The 6,960-nt window shown below is 43.6% G+C and overlaps 1 protein-coding gene across 1 annotated transcript in view; it reads left to right on the plus strand.

Annotated features, from left to right (window-relative positions):
- The window catches only part of phf2 (PHD finger protein 2), a 170,324-nt gene that overhangs the window by 42,035 nt on the left and 121,329 nt on the right, over positions 1–6,960 (plus strand).

Consider the following 6,960-nt stretch of genomic DNA (forward strand, 5'->3'; position numbering starts at 1 on the left):
AATAAAAACACATAATTACACAATAAAACAAGGAGAACAAATGAGTTCTGAGTTCAATAAGAGAGAAGAAAATAATGAGTTCAAGAGGCAGTTCTGAAGACAAAAAGGGGGTCAACCCAGTATTAGCAAGGTGTACCTAATAAAGTGGTCAGCAAATGTATGTCCTGATGGTTGTTCAGTTGTTTTTTACTTCTTCTTTTGCAGCTTGAAGCTGTTTTTGTAATATGGTGAAAAGTGGCCTAATGCTCTTCCAGCTCTGTTTTAAATTTTTCCTTTTGGCTTCAAGATCTTTTTTTAATTGTGTCCTCCCTGGATTGATGAGTGACTTGATGGTCTTTCAGCTCTTTGACTAATTGTTCCTTTGTGGCTTCAAGCTCTTTTTTAGTGCACTTTCTGTCAGTTGAAAAGTGACCTGATGGTCTTCCAACTGTTTTTTTCCCAACTTCTTTTTTTTTAATTCAGTATTTTTTTGTGTGGATTGACGCTCCTTAACATGTCCTCCTTGAATAAAAATGTGTCCAAATGGTTGTCCAGCTGTTTCTTGAAATCTTCTTTTGTGGCTCTAAGCATGTTTTTTCTCCCTCACTTGAAATATATCGTGATGGTTGTCCAGTTTTTTAAAATTCTTCTTTTGCGGCTTGAAGCTCTTTTGGTCACGTGTCCTTCCTGAATTGAGAAGTAACCTGGTGCTCTTCCAGCTCTGTTTCAAATTTTTCCTTTGAGGCTTCAAGCTCTTTTTTGATTGTGTCCTCCCTGGATCGACAAGTGACCTGATGATCTTCCAGCTCTTTGGTTAAATGTTTTTTTGTGGCTTCAAGCTCATTTTTAATAATCAGAAATCTGGTCTTCCAGCTGTTTTTGGAATAGTTTTCTTTTTTTTTTTTTTTTGGCTTGAATCCCTTTTTTGTAACATGATTTAATTTGTCTGAATGTTCGTCTCCGTGGCTGCACACAATTATCAAAAAATGTAATCCTTGACTTTCATTTTCCCGTTAAAATCCTCTGTCGGTTTGAAACACTCCTCACTGGCTGACAGCAACTTTTTGTACCAAAGCTCTGTGTCTTCCAGATATTTTTGAACTTTGTAATTTTCTTCTTTCACCTACTTCCTGAAGTTGTTTCTCAGTCCATGCAGCTCCCACTATGATGGTTCTTGCAGTGCAGCCACGTCGTCCTCTGACCCTAAGTTCACATTAGCTACAAGTAATAGCAAGCGACAGAGGCAAAGCAGTGACTTGTCATTCATTATCAAACTGAGCAGTGTTCCCTGCCCTGTTTATACAGCAGCTGTAGCCTGGACAGACCTTGTGTTAGTCTACAGACCGCTGGTGTATTTTTTAGATTAAACTGCTTGTTGTGAGTATTTTGTGCTCCGTTTGTACAGCAACTGTAGCCGGGACATACCGCGCTGAGTTTGGCGTCTGTAGTGTGAGTGTTTCCGCTCCTTGCTATGCCGCCACCATTTGTGGCTCTAACATTGTGACAAATGGCTGTGAGTCTGAAGTGCTGTGCATGGTTGCCATTCTCTGCCATGAGCATCCTGTAGCACAGAGTTAAGTTGCTGGTGGGTGAAGTGTGCTTCCCGCTCCCCATTTTACTGCGTTTCGCCACAGGATTTGAGTACGTAGTGTGTTGAGTTGCTTCACTTACTACTATGCACACACAATAATGTTGACTGCTTTGCTGCACACGTGCAGTAGCTGTTTGGGCCCTCTGACCCCAGAGAATGGCCATAATTTATGCCAATCGTGTCTTGGGGTTGGACACTTGAAACAAGCACTCACAGAAGACGCTTGCTTCAATTACGTTTCCATACCATTGGCTGAGAGGTCGGCCAGACTGGCTAGGATTGAAGATGAGATGCCCTCTGCAGTAATGGCCTCCATATCACGTACGTGGCCACATGCTGAGGCCCTTACTGCTACAGCAAGGAAGAGTAGCCATGACATGATCTTATCTGATAATTGTGACACATTAGCCTCTGGATTTGCTCAGAAGAAGTCATTGTTCTTTAAGCCCCTTTCACACCGAGGCTGCTCCCAGTTGCATCCTGTGGCGTCATGACGACGCAGGAATTTCTGCGTCAGGTGCGTGCAGCAGGAGGCAGAGAGGAGGTGAGAACGCAGCCTGCAGGTTCTCTGCACAGAGAAATCAGAGTGCACAGTTTGGCTGCAGCCAGACTGTGCACTCTGACTTCTCTTCTAGTTTATATTTGTTCTTGTGCTGAGCTGCAGGGCTGCACTCTGAGTTCTGTTATAGTTTATCTTTCCTCCTTTGACCATGAGATGCACGCGAACAAACTGTCCGTGAGCAAATGTGGAGATGTCTGGAGTTCTACTTGATGTTGACATGTCCTATCTCTGGTATTCAGTCTGTGAGCAGGACTTATGTCCTTTTTTGTCCTTTTTTAACTGTGATGAGAGAGATTGAGGGGAGAACAAGGAACTAACTGCTTGCAGCCAGTTTTTTTTTTTTCTTTTAATTATTCACATGTGCATGCATGAACGAAACGTCCATGAGTGGACTGGAGATGTCCAGACTTTTTACTGGATGTCTCTGGCAATCTGGCAGTCTGTGAGCAGGACTTTTATGGATTTTATTTAAACACATTTGTGAGAGACGAAGCTGCTTCATAGTGCCTCTCTTCACCAGACAGCTCCACACAGAGAGGAGCAGCAACTGCAATCAGCATTTTTTTTTTTCCTGTGGTCTTTTTTTTAAGCATGTAGTTTTTACTGCATTGAGTACACGGTATAAAAACAATCCTGCATGATTTATACTTCAGGAACAATGGAACACAGCAGGAATCATAAATTGGCGTCGGGTAACGTCGTCTTGTGAGTGTGTGGCTTCCAGTCACGCTGAGTACCGTCCTGTTGCTCTGATTTTTGCTGAAACCACTTAATTCTGCATCGAGCAGAGGATGCAAAAAAAATTAAACATGTTTAATTTTTGTTTGTGCCCCTCGCGCTGTTGTGGCGCCGTCTCGGCACTAGGTTGCTTCCACGTGGCGTCGTCATAGCGACACACGACGCAGCCGGGAGCAACTGGGAGCAGCCCCGGTGTGAAAGGGGCTTAAGGCCCATTTACACGAGCATGCCTTTGCTTCACGCAACAGCACGACCTGTGTTGTGACAATCCCACCCGCTGTGTTCACAGCTGGATGCCGTTCTTTGTTCTACCGGTTGACGTGCTCTACGCTGAGCGCTGCATATATAAAATAATTATTTTGTGGCGGATTAATAATTTTTTCTGCAAATTGGCTGTTGAAAATGGGTCTAATCACTTCCTGAATCACAGAGGAGTTCTGCAGCTGGAGCCGTTCGTGTGCACATGCAAGCATTTTGAGCCATCTGAAAAGGTAATTATTTGTCTTGTTTACATTGTCATGGCTTGATAAAACAGTTGCATGTTTTTTCGTTCTTGTCTGCAGCTATTAAAGTATGTTTATAACAGATTTAACTTCTTGTTATAATCCTCCAGACAAGCTGCGGTCTGATGCGATCCGCTGATGTCACCACTCGCTCTATTCATTGCTTGTTTATTCCGCTTGACAAGCTGCACATGGTGTTGGAGATTAGATTGCGCCACATAGCACGACATTTGTGCGTGAAAGATTTTTTTGAACATTTCAAAATTCTCTGTGTGCAATAGCACGCACCGGTGTCCCTCTGGCATCCTGTCTGCACCTGTTAAAGATGAGTTTACTCTCCAGCACGACACATCACAACACAGGTCGTGATGTGTCGTGAAGCAAAGGCATGCTCGTGTAAATGTCCCTTTAGTCTGCAGCCTCCTGCAGCTTCTGCTCTTCCTCTCACAGAGCAGTTATGGCCTTCCTGTCAATATAGTGAGGAGCAGCTGACTGCACTACCAGCCATCGTGATGAGGATGCTATGTCGGTCACAGCGTCTGAGTCATTATTTAGTCTGGACCAGACAGGTCAGTTTGAGGGCCAAGAAGAGGGGGGCTGTTCCCCTCTTCTTTTCGTAATGGACTCCCACACTTTAGACATGGACTCTCCTCAGGCGTCAGTCTGGGCTGTCCACTGTAAAGCAGGCCATTCCACTGTAAAGCAGGCCATTCAGTTGGCCTTGTCACGGCTTGGCATTGATGCTCCTCCCACAGCGACTGCTCCTTCTAGTGCCTTTTTTAGGGTCACCCAGAAACCAGTGTTCAGTGTCCCACCCTCTTTACCATATATCGGAGAGCTTTAGAGGTGCTTGTCTGATCCTAAATCTTTCTCTTTCACCCATTTGCCACAGGATTGCAGAGCACTGTGTGCAATGTAGGATGCAATGCAGTATGACTTAGACCACATGCCATCAGTTGACAGTGTCATTAGTAGCCTGGCTGTTGCACTTGCTGATGCTACCCGACCAGAGGCCCATTGTCCACGGCCTCAGTGTATGATCACTGATGAACTCCTTACCAAAAGCTATGACACAGCGGCTTGAATTGGTCATCTACGGAACTCCCTGTCTCATTTTGCCCTTTCACTTTCACAGTCTCTCCAGGATGCTGGCGCTGACAGTGAAACACAGAGCCTTTTGCCTACATGTCATGAGAGCTTGGCAGGTTGATGTCCACCCTGACCATTGCCCAATGCCGAGTGTGATTTGCCCACACTGTCTGAGGCATGCAGGGGATCACCACGCACCCTGTCTGTTGCCCCAGGCAAGGTTTTCGGGTCCGCAGCCCAACAGATTTTGGCCTTGGTCTCAGATCAGTGGGAGGTTTCCATATTGGTCAGGAGCTACAATATTCAGTTCAGTTGTCATCTCCTCAAGTTCAGTGGGGTAAAGGTTATGGTTGTTACAGACCCATAGATGTGTCTTGTTCTCATGCAGGACTTTTTAGAGCTCCTGAAGAAAGGAGCCATATAACAGGTTCTGTTGAATTTATTTTCTGTTCCAATAACAAAAAGGATGGTGTATTTCAACCTATTCTCAACCTCACAAATTTAAATCAATATGTAAAGACACTGCGTGCCTTTGAGGGATGAGCATACCAGTTTGGGCTCTCTGTGAATTTCGCAAAGGCCCCCTTGACTCCAAGCCAACAGGTTTTTGTTGGCATTGCAGTCGACTCACTGGTGGCGAAAGCTTGCTCGTCCCCACTAGGGTTGCGTATCGAGAACCGGTTCTTTTCGGGTATTGTTAAGAATTGATTCGATCCACCGACATGAATAGCCTTTTTGCTTAACGATTCCCTTATCAGTCCTTCAGAGTGGCCGTTGTTTTTGAGTGTGTTTGTCAGGAAAATGATCATTTCTCTGTGTGGACTACAGACACTGCAGCGGCTCTGTTATCAACTGCTTCTGCAGCGTGAGTCCACTAGGGTTGAGTATCGAGAACTGGTTCTTTTCATGTATCGTTAAGAAATGATTCGATCCACCGACATCAGTAGCCTTTTTGCTTAACGATCCCCTTATTGGTCCTTCAGAGCGGCCATTGTTTGGGGGGGGGGGGTTGTCGAGAAAATGATCATGTCTCTACGTTTATCCCTGCAGGGTCTGTAATCAACCATTTCTGCAGCGCGGCTCTTCTTTGAAGCTTGAAGCAATGAACCATTGATCTGAGTCGCTGCTTGGTTGGTTCTTTGTTTTATTTTGCTTATCTTAATTTTTCCCCGCTAAAACCCAAAGAGCATGTGTCTGTGAGTAATAGTGCTGCAACTATCGATTATTTTTGTAATCGAGTATTCTATCGATTATTCTGGCGATTGAGTAATCGGATAAAAAGTACTTGTACGTTTTTAAACAACATCAATAGTGCAGGGCTCTCGCTAAGCAATGGCACAATGTCCCTGTGCTAAAGTCTTGACATTTTGCTGAAATGGCGATGGGATGTGGCTTTCTGTTCTGTTTTTTCCCCCAACTTGTAAAATGTAACCATTTTGAGTTTTTTTTTTTTTTTTTTAAGGTTGGTGGACAGGAGCCCTATGTGATTTTTTTTTATTATTATTTTTATCCCTGTTCCTCTGCGATTCAGCAGATGCATTTCAGCAGGAGGTTGAACATGCAAGCCTTGCAGTTCCGTTTTTTTTGTTTGTTTGTTTGTTTTTTTAAGTTACCGTGTTTGTGAAGCATTGTGTGTTGCCCAGAAAAAGCGAAACACTTAGTGCGAGTCTGAACAGCAGCCGGCTTCGACTGTGGGTACCCGGCCGTCGGGTCAATATTCACTCACCACGTCGAGCAGACCGTGTGTTTTTTAATAATAAACAAACACACTGCTTCGCTTTAAATGCACAGTAAGTCTATTTCATATGAACAGTGTGGACCCTCTTTGTCTTAAAAGGCTTTATTTTACTCTGTGTCGTATTGGAAAGCGGTAGCTTTAAGAGCTAAATTATTAGCTGTTACACGGCCCGAGCGCATGCTCTAATCTTCTTCTGTTGTTTTTCTGGGGATGTTACAGCGCCACACACAGGCCTGACCTATGTACTACAACGTTTAAATGAAGCTTCAAGGCACAGAATTTGCCTCGATCATTTTTTGTAATTGAATTATTCAAGTAATCGTTTCAGCCCTAGTGAGTAATATTAACTTTATTTATGTTAAACTGACCTGTTATGGTCTTTGGAAACAGTTGATAGATGTATTTTATACAGCCCTAATTCCAATGAAGTTGGGACGTTGTGTAAAATGTAAAAAAAAAAACAGAATGCAGTGATTTGCAAATCCTCTTCAACCTATATTCAATTGAATACACCACAAAGACAAGATATTTAATGTTCAAACTGATAAACTTTATTGTTTTGTGCAAATATTTGCTTATTTTGAAATGGATGCCTGCAACACGTTTCAAAAAAGCTGGGACAGTGATATGTTTACCACTGTGTTACATCACCTTTCCTTCTAACAACACTCAATAAGCGTTTGGGAACTGAGGACACTAATTGTGAGTGTTGTGATTGGGTATAAAAGGATCATCCCCAAAAGGCTCAGCCATTCACAAA

Source organism: Thalassophryne amazonica, chromosome 3 (assembly GCF_902500255.1).
Source record: "Thalassophryne amazonica chromosome 3, fThaAma1.1, whole genome shotgun sequence".
Taxonomy (NCBI): Eukaryota; Metazoa; Chordata; class Actinopteri; order Batrachoidiformes; family Batrachoididae; genus Thalassophryne; species Thalassophryne amazonica.